This window comes from Panthera pardus, unplaced genomic scaffold (genome assembly GCF_024362965.1).
Source record: "Panthera pardus isolate Hobbes unplaced genomic scaffold, ASM2436296v1 HiC_scaffold_15, whole genome shotgun sequence".
Taxonomy (NCBI): domain Eukaryota; kingdom Metazoa; phylum Chordata; class Mammalia; order Carnivora; family Felidae; genus Panthera; species Panthera pardus.
In genome coordinates, this window is record NW_026526710.1 from 19029183 (window position 1) to 19041585 (window position 12403).

At 55.0% G+C, this 12403-nt stretch overlaps 1 long non-coding RNA gene across 1 annotated transcript; it reads left to right on the forward strand.

The window, feature by feature from the left end:
- The first annotated feature begins 981 nt into the window (after positions 1-981).
- LOC109253532 (uncharacterized) lies at positions 982-10931 on the forward strand. The gene is made up of 3 exons (XR_002074449.2): positions 982-1464; positions 2023-2124; positions 10317-10931. It is a non-coding gene; the product is annotated as an uncharacterized LOC109253532 (long non-coding RNA).
- Positions 10932-12403: the final 1472 nt, after the last annotated feature.

The following is a 12403-nucleotide window of genomic DNA, read 5'->3' on the forward strand; positions in this document are numbered from 1 at the left end:
TCAAGTGCAGCGAAGAGGAGAGAGCTGTTAAGGCACAGAATCCTATTTCGCAAGACATTGCGGCTTAGCGATGAGATATTTTTTTCACCTTCCCGAAGCTCAGGATTGCTCGCCTCAAAGTGTGGGCCTGAGAACTTCATTTATTGATAGAATTCGGAGAAGACCTTAAATCACCAGGAAATCCATGCGAAGAGCCCCGTGGAGATGGCCGGCCGGATGTGGGACTGTCTCTGTGGGGTGTGTCTGGGGCCAGGGATGGTCCAGCTGTCCCCTGGCTGACAGGGGACTGACGGCAAGCGGGCCGGGCAGAGGCAGAGATAAAGGAAGAACCGCGGAAACGTGGTCTACACCTGGGGCGGGGGATGAGATGGGCTGTGGAGCAGCCGGAATCCGGGCACCCACAAACCTTGTTCATCCCGGCTGGAGGCTAACCCAGCCTCGACTGCCCCAACCCCCTCCCCGTGTGACCTTGAAAATAAAGATGCTCCTGTGTTTCGGTCTTACTGGTCCCCAGGGCCTGACACGGTAAAGGAGCTCACTGAACATATTTGAGCGGCCTGAGGCCTCAGTTTCCAAAGCCATAAAATGGGCGCTCAGTGGAACCATCTCTAAGGGCCGGTTCCCACCTTCTTGGAAGGGGGTAGCTGCGTGCGGCACGGGAGGGTCCCCTGAATGCCAGTAGTTGTCCAGTCACGGAGGCCGTGTGGCCTGTGTGGGCCGCAGAGCTGGGTCACACCCTGGGCCAGCTCCTCACTCGCTCTGTGGCAAGATCTGTCACCTGCTGTAAAGTGGAAGTTGACTGCCGAGTGAATGCACGGGCAGGATGGGGCGCCCCGTGGGTAAGTGATAACCCGCCGCTGGCAGAATGCCGTTCTGTTGTTTTGACGGTGGCTTTGCTGTGCAAGGATTGAGCGGCCCAAGGAGACGGGGTTGGGGTATCGGGGAGGGGGCGGGACCCGCGGGCAGAGGGATGGAGGTAGAACAAAGCCACTGTTCGCCAGGCGCGAGCTGGGCACTTCCACATGGACGGGTCCAACTCCCACACCCCAACCTGCAGGAGCAACTTGGGGCCCAGGAGGCCCAGAGACGTTGAGGAACCTGTCCGAAGCTGCTCAGCAGAGCCCAGTCCTCAGGCTCCTGGATCTCTGTCTCCAAGGCCTGTGCTATGCGTCCTCGCCTGGGACTCTGGGGAACTCTTCCCAGGTGGGTGTAACAAGCTGGGGCTCAGAGTCAGATGGATCTAAGTCCTAATTCCAGCTTTGCTCTGTGTCATCATAGCAGTTATTTCTGATTTCAGCACGCAGGCCCCTCATCTTGAAATGGGACTAACAGAATGAGAACCACCCTGCGGTGGCCGTGCGGAAGGGCCAGTGGAGCACAGCTCTCTGGGCCTGTGGGAATTGCCCCACACCTCTCCTCACCGGAAATGACCTCTCTACCCATTTCACAGATGAGAAAACGAAGGTTCGTAGAGGCAAAGCAGCCCTCGGGGTCACAAAGTAGCAGGCTTGTGTTTGAACCCAGAGGTGTCTGAACCCAAAGGGAGCCTTACTACACCCGCGTCAATACTAGATTAGTTAATATCATGATGACGGTGATACAAGGACCGATCTCTTCTCCTGCTGACCCCTGGGGAGGCTCCCTGTCTCCACCACCCTCCGAAGTGGGTGGTGATAAGCCTCTGGTGTTTCTCAGGGTGGGGATCCTGGTGGGACCCCTCCAACTCTGTGGGGCAGAACACAGGTGGGCAGAGCAGTCCGTCCCCAGCCTCATCCTGGCCTGAGGCAGTGAGAGGGAACTGTCACTGGTCCTCCTTTCTTGCCCACCATGGGCCTAACAAATGGGTTGTCACCTGTCTCCTGGCTTGCCCGTGCCTCCTGGACCTCCACCAGCCTCTACTGCCTGCCTCAGCCGTTGGAGAAGGGTGAGGGCACAACTTGGCCCCGGGGTCTGGAAGCGCCGTTGGATGGGGAGAGGACTCAGGGGTTCCCTGGAAACTTTTTCTCTCTGCTCCAACTCTAGAGTCATGGTTTTGGGTGAAGCAAGAATTTCGTAGAGAGGCTGGGATCTGAGGCACCAGAGAGGAGGCAGAGCTCCGCCGAGGGGTTCCTAAGCCTACCCCAGGTGAGTACTAGAACTTATTTGATATTGCCTTGGTTGGTCTTCAAAAGGTCTGTGGCCCCTGGGCCCCTTGGGACCCAGGGACGAAACCGAGCCCCAGAGTGGGACACGGCGTGCCCAGGCTGCACGGCAGGCTGGCCGCAGGCTTAGGGCATTTGAGACCCGGATGGGGGTCATGTGCAGCCGCGTGGAGCTGGGACTGTATCTCAGGGTGTCTGCCTCCCTGACCGGTGCTTCCATGCTCTCTGGGATGGCTCACCTTGCAGAATCCTGGGGAAACTTGATTTTCCAGTGGGGTACCGACGCCTGGCAATGTGGCAATGAGGCTATGAATGGGTGTCCTTTCTAGGGTGCTAGCAGGGAGAGTTTGAGTTCCTATGTTAAATGAGAAGCTCTCTGCGCAGTGTGGCCCCAGGGGCACTCACTAGAGGCAGGAAGGGAGCTGTTTCAGGACCCTACCACAGGGGCCCTCTGGCTCTCACTGGAAGGTGGAGAATTAAAATGAAGTAACGCTGCTCTCCGTGATGGTGGCCATATTTGATAATGGCTGCCATGATGGTGGTTACATTTCGCGTTGGCTGATGGCTGTGACATAATTGTGGAATTATGATGCTGGGCGAAATTATGCAGTGGGCTGACAAAATTCCTAGATTTTCTGCTGAGTTCCCCAGAGGTAAAGGGAACATGACAAGAAAAAGGGAAATCGAGTAGTTGGAAGGAGCTGGATGTGGTCCAGCTCCTCGTTTCATGGAGGAGGAAAGGGATGCCCAGTGAGGGACTGTATCCAGGGCCGTGCAATGAGTCTCCAATGGCAGCCAGTCTCCGGGAGGAAGCATGACCTTCCCTGAGGGTATGCTTTCCTCCAAACACCTTGCGTGGCAAGGGTCACAGCCCAAAGTGACTCAGCTGGTAAAGGGCACGGCCTGGATCTGAAGGCAGAATGTCTGACCCTGAATCCAGGCCCTTTGCTAGGCTCTCTGCGGAGGGCAGCCTACGTATTCTGTGAACTTTGTGATGGTGGGGACCAGGCCTGCCTCCTTCTCTGTTCTGGTCCCAGTGCCCAGCCTGGGCCCTCGGTGCAGATGTTTTAGAAAGACTTATTGAGTGAATGAAGAAATAAGAGAAGGATGTTATGTTCATTGTCTATGCATTCACCCACCTGTCCACCCATCTACCTTGGACTGAATGTTTGTATCCCCCCCAAAATTCATACTTGGAAGCTATAACCCCCAGTGTGGCTGTATTTGGAGATGGGGACTCTAGAGGAATCATTGAATTTAAATTAGGTAATAAAGATAGGGCCCTGATTCCATAGGTTTAGTATCCTTAAACGGAGAGACCCCAGAATGCTCTCCCCACCCCTTTCCCTGCACACATACAGAGGAATGGCCATGCAAGGACACAGCCAGAAGGCAGCCATCTATAAGCCACAAAGAGAGGTCTCACTGGGAACTGAGTCAGCTGGAACCTTGATCTTAGACTTCTAGCTTCCAGAACAACGAGAAAATAAATCTCTGTTGTTTATGCCATACAGTCTACGGTATTTTGTCCTGGTGGTCTGAGCTGACTAGTGCACCTTCTATTCCCCTTTCCCCTTTTTTCTTTCCTTCTTTCCTTCCACCACTCATCCTGCCATCATTTCATCCTCCCATCTATCCATTCATCCACCCATCATCTATCCATCCATCCATCCATTCATCCACCCATCATCTATCCATCTATCCATCCATTCATCCACCCATCATCTATCCATCCATCCATTCATCCACCCATCATCTATCCATCCATCCATTCATCCACCCATCATCTATCCATCCATCCATTCATCCACCCATCATCTATCCATCCATCCATTCATCCACCCATCATCTATCCATCCATCCATCCATTCATTCACCCATCATCTATCCATCCATCCATTCATCCACCCATCATCCATCCATCTATCCATCCATTCACCCACCCATCATCTATCCATCCATCCATTCATCCACCCATCATCTATCCATCCATCCATTCATCCACCCATGCTTCCATCATTTCATCCATCCATCCAGCCGTCATCTATCCACCCATCCATTCATCCATCTATGCTTCCATCATTTCATCCATCCATCCAGCCATCATCTATCCATTCATATATCATCCTTCCTCTCTCCCCCTCATCCTTTCCTTTTCCCCTTCTTTCGCTTCTCCCCTCATCCACCCATCCTTCTGCCTTATCTTTCCTCTGCCCACCCCTTATCCATCCCACCCTGGCACTGCTGGGATGTCCCGACACCCTCAGCCCACTCCCTGCACCACAGCATTACCCCAAACCACATCAAAACCCGCTCCTGGGGCTTTCAGCCCAGGGATCTGATGGGACACCTTTGTATATTTTGTATCCATAACACCTAACTGTGGCAGTCTTTCTTACTCGGTTGTCACACAGCAAAACTTTGTTAAGTCAGATCAAAATTACCCTCTAAATATAATAAAAAAAAATCCAGCCAGCCATATGTTCGAACGAGGTAACAAATAGAAAATTAATTTTATGTACATAAGTAGGAATGATTAAACCCCCAGCAGCTGTCCAGGTATCTCACGCTGCAGAGGCTCGAGCATTCAGGGAGGACTTCTGGAGGGGAGGCTGGCCTGGAGAAGCCAGGTACCTGGGGGAAGGGCCCCCAAGGGGAGCTTGCCCAGAATTCCCAGCCACCTGTCCCGCCTGCTCCACCTCAGCCCCTCCCAGGCTGGCTCCATGCAAATCACCCAGGAGCCTCATTTGCATACACACCAGCTCATTTCCATATCCCCCAGCTCTGGGTGGTGCAATTGCCACAGGCTGGCTGAGAGCAGCCCTTTTGTTTTCACGTGCCATTCAGGGAGCTGCTCCTTCCTCCTCCTCCTTGGGGGGGGGGGAGAAAGAAAGAAAGGGAGAAGAAAGGAAAGGGAAGGGGGCAACCCTTCAAGACAAAGACACAGGCGCCATCTGGGCGACAGGAAGAAAATGCCACTGTCTGGAGTTTGGACCCCGGGGGAAGCGGGAGACAGGGGACAGGGCCTTGGGGTTGGCTGGAGTGGGGGACATCTTAGACTTGCCAGAACTGGCTGGAGTCTCATCGTTTACTTGGCTCTGGCGTCCTGGGCAGGTGACCTTGAGGCCCATGCCTCTGTGTCCCGACCTGGGAAACCGCAGCCCCCCCCCCTCCCCCCCCCCCCCCCCCCCGCCCACCAGTGTGGGTGTCGCTGGCACTTAGCAGCTTCCCGGGCTCTACTCCTGTGTGGACCCCTGGCTGCAGGCCCCTGGTGGTGAAGGGTCCTAGAAGTGTCCCAGCTCTGCCCTGCCCCTCCCCCTCTCCGTGCCTTGGTTTCCCTGGGGGGGGGGGTAGGACCTTCAAGGGCGGGTTCCCTCAGGTTCTCCCTTCCTTCCACTGTTCAGTGAATGGCAAAAAAGCCAACATAGAGAGCGATGATAACAACAATAGGAATGTTAACGGTGCATGTAAGCGAGAACCCAGCCCTGGCCAAGCTCTGCACCTGACTTTCCTCATTTTATCCTCCTCACCACCCAGTGGCCCAGATTTTACTACCGTGTCCATTTTACAGATGAGGACACGGAGGCCCAAACCGAGGCCTCGGACCGTAATTTCTGCAGGCAAAGCTCTTGCCTCCTAGAGGACTTGGCTCCTGCTTCCTCCTAGTCCCCTCCCCACCAGGCCCCTGCTTGCAGAGCAGTGGCTGAACACCCTGCCGTGCATGAGTGGAAGGGGGTGGCACGCTGGCCATGCCAAGGATCAGGAAGCTGAGGGTTGCCCTATGTCAGTGAGGCAGACCAGGCACGAGGGGCCTGGAGTTTGCTGGGCTAGAAGTTGGAATGTCTTATGGGTGGAGGAAAGACACAAACGTGGGCTCTCACACTTTGTTCCTGACCTTGTCATGTCCTTTCCATCCCGGATCCTGACCCTGCCTCTAAAAATACTTGCCCCTCACTTCTCATTACACCTCTCAGTTTCTCTCCTTTTCCAGGTTCCTGGTTGAGCGAATGTGGTGCAAAGGCCCTGTGGCCCACACATCTTTGGGTCTTTCTTCCTCTTCCTCTCATACATTTGCTTACATAGTGTGTATATGCATGTGCGTGTGTGCGTGTGTGTATGTGTGTGTGACAATCCCACGAGCGGAAAGAACAGTTTTCAGTGCATGTATTTGTGTGTTCGTGTATGTATTAGGGCCCTTGTTTCTCCGTGGGGTTTAAGAGCATCGATTCTGCTGCCAGCCTCCCTGGGTTCAAATCTCAACCCTGCCAGCTGCCAGACGTGTGACTTCAAGCAAGCCATTTAACCTCTCAGAACCTCAGTTCCCTTGCCTGTAAAATGGGGATGATCATAGAACTTAGCCTTGTCGTGAGGATTGAATGAATAGCGCGTATATAACCGTGGAGAATGGAATTTGGCTCGAATGAAGCTCTCCACGGGGGTCAGCTGTGATGACGATGGAGTGTGTTTGCATGTATGTGTCGGCGAGGGAGGGGGGAGGTGGGTGCAGCGAGCTGGGTACAGAATTTTATCCGAGCCGGCACATATGTTGGGCTTATCACACGAGCATATTCACACACGCCCGTGTGGGCGGATGTCTGTACACACATATGCTGGAACACATGAACACGCCTGTATTTTGTGCACCTGTGTGCGTTGCGCGTGACATACTTATTCATGACGGGCAGACGCGACCTAGTCGTCCAGGGACGCTTGTAAGGTATGGATTTGTGCTTGCTCAGAATATTTCATATCAGTGTTCATTAACTTGATTAATACCTTCATTTGTCTGGAAGGGTTTGGAGGGAAATCTAGCCAGCTCTTTCTGCAGGAGGTGTTAGGATTTGTCTCGAGCCCTGCTGAAGACACTCATTTCTCTCTCTCTCTCTCTCTCTTTTCCTTCCATCCTGGAATCCGGAGTGATCCCCGCTCCCCGGTCAGGAACCAGAGAGTGGCTCATAGGACCAGGGCAGGCCGGCAGAGCCCTCTGGGCGGGCGAGTAAGGCTTCTGCTGTCTGCAAGGCTGGATCTAGGAGCCGCTCTCTGGTCGCACCTGGGAACTACGTCCCTCCGCTGCACCCCGGGGGCCTGGGGAGGCGTCCGAAGCTCTTTATTTGGCCCCCGTCCTTCCCCCAAGTGTTTTCCCGAGGTTCACATTGCCGTTTTAAATTTAGCAACATGCAAAGCCTTGTGTAACCCTGGCTGATTCATCTGTCCAGGCCTGGCTGGGATCCGGGGACCTCCTGGAACCTTTTTGGAAGGGATAGAATTGGAACGATCAGGAGGGGGGGGCTCGGAGGGGGACCCTCGAGTTCTCATCGGTCTCCTCCTAGAACACGTCTCCTTTCTTAATCGTTCCTCCCTGTCTGAAAGCCTCCAGGCCACCTGGTCATCTGCCTGTTTTTAGGTCGGATGAAGCAGGTGCCAAGCCAGGAACATTCAGCTAGGCATCAGACATGTGGGTCTGAGACCTGGCTCGCCTCAGAGTCTCTATGCAAGCCGGCAAGACCCTTTGCCCCCGTGGACCTCAATTTCCCCATCTATCCAATGGGCTCTCGGCTCCTCCCCTGGTCTCCTTGAGGATGGTGTGAAGACAGAATGGATGGGAGCGTGTCTGCGATATGTGATCTTGAGTTTCCCCGGAGGCCCTCACTCTAGAAATCCGTGTGGATCCGTCTGCTGCGGGGCGGGGACTATAGGGTGCGGAGTGGGGGAGGGGGTCCCGAGAGGTCTTAATTTTTGTTGCCTCAGAGTCTGGCGTGCAGAGGTTGCTATGCACGGGGTGGCCGTGGCATGACGGCCCCCAGGAGTGGTCACTTCTGGAATGTGGCCGGCCCAAGGTCACACAGCCGGCGAGGGCCAGCTGGTGGTCGCTCTGTCCGCTGTGAGGGCATAGACCCTGGTGGTGACACAGGTCACCACTGTGCAAGTCCTGTGTGCGCCTGTCCGGGCGGAGGAGGGTGAGGGATTAGCACCCAGGGACACACGGCCACTCGAGGAGGCTGCCGGCTCCCTGGGAGGCCTGGCGAGGCGGTCATCGGGCCAGCTGCTCTCGGGGGAGGGGAGAGGAGAACCTGACACCCCAGAACACTTGGCCGTGTCGCTCCCAGGGGATTTGGTGGGTAAGCTAGTTGGGTACACGCTGTGCTGGGTGGCCAGGAGGTGGGGGGAGTCGGTACATTCTTTGTGAGTCCAGCACGGTGCCAGGCACCCAGGAGACCCTCCACCCATATTTTGTATGAATAATAAAGAGGAAAAACTCTGGCTCTCCCCGCCTGACACCCCAAGCCAGGCTTCCCCAGTTCAATATATGCTCCCACCGTGATCTCACAACCTAGATCCAGAAGCCTGAGGGGCACCATGGCCCTCCATGCACCACCCACCTCCGAGGCCCGGTGGCTCCGCCTCCCAGTGTATCCAGACCCACCCTCTGCCCTCTCGCGCCCTCACCACCGGCTCTGCCTTCTCTGCTCCTCCTGTGCCTTCTGGTCTCTTCTCCACCAGAGGCGGAGGCCGTCCTGGCCGAGTGTAAGCGGTCACGTCAGCCCCCTCCTCAAAGCCTGTGGCTTTTAAAACCAAATGTAAACTCGGCCAACCACATGCCCTCGGCTTCTCGTTCCTCACGAGGCCCCGGGCCCATTGCTCTCAGCTGTGCTCCTTAGACATGCCAAGGTCAACTGGGCTCCCGCTTCAGATCTTTGCTCAAGGTTTGCTCTTTATGTTCCCAGGGCTGGTTTCTTCTTGTCTGGCAGGTGCCACCAGTATTTGAAGCTTTGTTCTTAGCTCCTTGTGGTTCTTTCTTGTGGTCATTATCTTGATATTAAGTTATAGGGACATGTCTGGAACAGGATTAGGATGACTCTGCGGGAGAGGAGAGGCCTCCCGTACTAGGATGGGCTATTTGCCATGTAGTCCTCCATTAAACTGTTATTCTCTCTCCTTCCCTTCTGTCCATCCATCCATCCATCCACCATCCATCCATCCAATCATCTGTCCACCTGTCCACTTGTTCATCTCTCCATCCATCCATTTATCATCCGTCCATCTGCCTATCTATCCATGCACCCATCTGTGGATCCACCCACCCATCCATCTACCCATTCATCTGTCCATCCATCCACCATCCACCTGTGTATCCAACCATCCATCCATCCAACCATCCTTCCTTCCTTCCATCCTTCCATCCATCTACCCACCCATCCATCTATCCATTCATCTGTGTATCCATCCACCTTCCATCTGTGTATCCTTCCTTCCTTCCTTCCTTCCTTCCTTCCTTCCTTCCTTCCTTCTTTCCTTCCATCCACCCATCCATCCATCCACCCACCCATCCATCTATCCATTCACTTGTCCATCCGTCCACCCATCTACCTGTGTACTTGTCCACCTACCATCCACCTGTGTATCCATCCATCCATCCATCCTTCCTTCCTTTCATCCTTCCACCCATCCATCCACCATCCACCTGTATATCCATCCATCCATCCATCTATCCATCCATCCATCCACTGATCCATCCATCTACCCACCTATTCATCTATCCACCCATCCTTTCTTCCATTCATCCATCTACCCACCCATTCTCACAATGTTTTTTAAGCTCTTTTTTCTCGACCGGGCCAAGATATACAATCTTGCTGTGCCTCAGTTCTCTTTTCTTTAGAATGGGACAAACATACCTCCCTCACAGGGCTGCTGTGTGGATCACATGGGAAAGGCGTGCATGGTTCCTAAGGTGTGCCTGGCACAGAGGAAGGGTTCAGCCAACACGTGTCTCGGAAGCCCTGGCACCAGGATCCGGATTCGGGAGACGGGTGTCTACCTCCTCCTCGAGCCCCTGTGCCTGGAGAGCCTCTACCTAGTCTTCCTCAGCAAGTTCATACTTCGAGGGCTCAGACACGTCACACCACACCTGTGGGAGGGGGAGGGAGGCTCCGCTGCCCAGGTGACCCCTGGGGCGTGGGGGCAGCCTGTCCCTTAGTCCTGGTGAAGGACCGTGGGGAGGAGGCGTCATGAGCGGCCAGGCTGTGTGTGGATGTGGGGCCTCTGTCTCCTCTGTATCTCTGCTCGCCTCTCTCTTCTGCCTCCCCGTGTCCCTTCTCTCGCCCTCCCCTCCCCCCCCCCTCCTTTTCCCTCCCCTTTCCCAACGCTCACTCTCTTCCTCTCACTCAACATCAGCAGGACCACCTGCTTCCCCAGTCTGGACCTGCTTGTCTCACAGCATCACACAATAACAGCCGTATTCTTAGACCCCGAGAGTGACCGACCACCTATCACAGCTGAGCCGCACAAGGGCTGAGGCGCAGAGAACGCTGGAATCGGACAACCGCCAGTGGAGAATCCTGGGATCTAAGCACTTGGAAGTCTGCAGTAGGGGCTCATCGAATCTCGGAAAACATGAGAACTTTGGGGCCACAGGATTTCAGAATCACGGGAAGCACTCCTTGGGGCCCGCTGCGCGAGGTTGCGACACCCCACCCCTGTATCGCCGCCATCTTTCTTTCGCGAATATTCATTGAGCACTTATTATGCGCCAAGCTCTGTTCCAGGCCACTTGGGGATAAATCCGTAAACTAAGCAGGCAAAAATTTCCTACTCTCTGGACTTCCCTCACAGAGGGGTCGTGACCACACGTAACGACCGACCTGGCAGGTTAGGACGTGAGTGCTGTGGGACTTGGCCATAGCTCAGTACCCCTGGTATGGTCCACTCCATAGTTTTCTGTAAGTTGGCTCACTTTACACACACAAATATTTTTTTAAATATATGTATATATATATATATATATATATATTTTTTTTTTTTTTTTAAGAGAGAGAGAGCACACGTCGGGGAGGGGCAGAGAGAGAGGGAGACCCAGAATCGGAAGCAGACTCCAGGCTCTGAGCTGTCAGCACAGAGCCCGACGCGGGGCTCGAACCCACGGACCGGACCGCAAGATCGTGACCTGAGTGGAAGTCAGACGCTTAAACACCTGAGCCACTGGGGTGCCCCCACAAATATTTATATATTTAAAGGAAGTTTCCCATTGCTGATAATAATGGGAACCCAATATAAGTGACCACCAACAGAAACACCATGAAAATAAAACGCTGTGCTGAGACACCTGACTGGATGGTGTGCCTCCCCTTCCCTGAGATCTCGGGAGGCCTGCACCCCCTCTGTTGTGAAAGGCAATTGGAGGGTATTGGAGCCGCCAAAGACAGGAAGTTGTAAGGACAGAAAATAGTTGAGAAAGCACACGACAACGTTTAGACATTCCCTTCAGGCACCACTGAAATCCTCAGGCCTTGCTCAGCCCACCCCTCTGGGCCACTAATTAGCTGTGTGACATCAGGCATGCCGTGTTACCTCTCTGAGCCTCAGTTTCCCCACCTGGAAACAGGGGCATGATGAACGCACCTTCGTCCCGGTTGGTACAGGGGTGAATCAAAAGGGCTTCGGGTGAGCTGAAGGCTCAGAGGGGTTAGTAATCCCTCCCCCTGCGCCCCCACGTTCTGGGCACATCTGTACAGCTGCAGGGGAAGGTCCTCAGACCCAACCCCTCGCAGGCCACCCATGCCCCTCAAGCCTTCTCCTCTGCCTTCTGATCAGCCTGGCCCCAGTGGGAGCCTCCTCTGGGCTGAGCCCTCCGGGGCAGCGGCTCCGGGGCAATTTATGGGCCTGCTGTTTTGTCCTGCCTGATTGCTCTCGGCATTGGTGCTGACACCCACCCCCAGGGCTGTATTTCATGCCCGCGGAGACTTAGGGCCCCAGCATTTTCCTGCAGGGAAATCCGGGCCGAGGGGAATGCTAATGCTCACGCCCACTTTCCTGGTGGCGTGAAGTCCAGGGGTGGTTCGTTCATTTGTTCACTTTCTCACTCACTCACCTGTTTAAGCTGTACCTGCCCTGGACAAAGCGTTGGGGTGCGGTCACGAGTAGAACGCGGTTCCCGTCCTGCTGCAGCTCGCGCTCCTAAATGTGACAGGCTTTGTTGCGGGAACCCCAGGGTGCGGGGGCAGACTGAGAAGGCCAGGAAGGCTTCCTGGTGGCAGCGGCGGTGGGGGGCATATAAGCTGAGTTGCCGAAGGACAAGGAGGAGCCTTCCAGGGTTGGTGACTGGGAGCTGGGAGGAAGGGGGGGGAGGGGAGGTGGGGAGGGACCGGCATGTGCAAAGTCTCAGAGTGGGGAGAGGGAGGGGGGCGTCTGAGGAGGCAGCTGGGGCACAGGGTGAGGGGGGTGGCGGTAGGGGGACGATGCTGGGAGCAGCAGGCCAGGTCTCT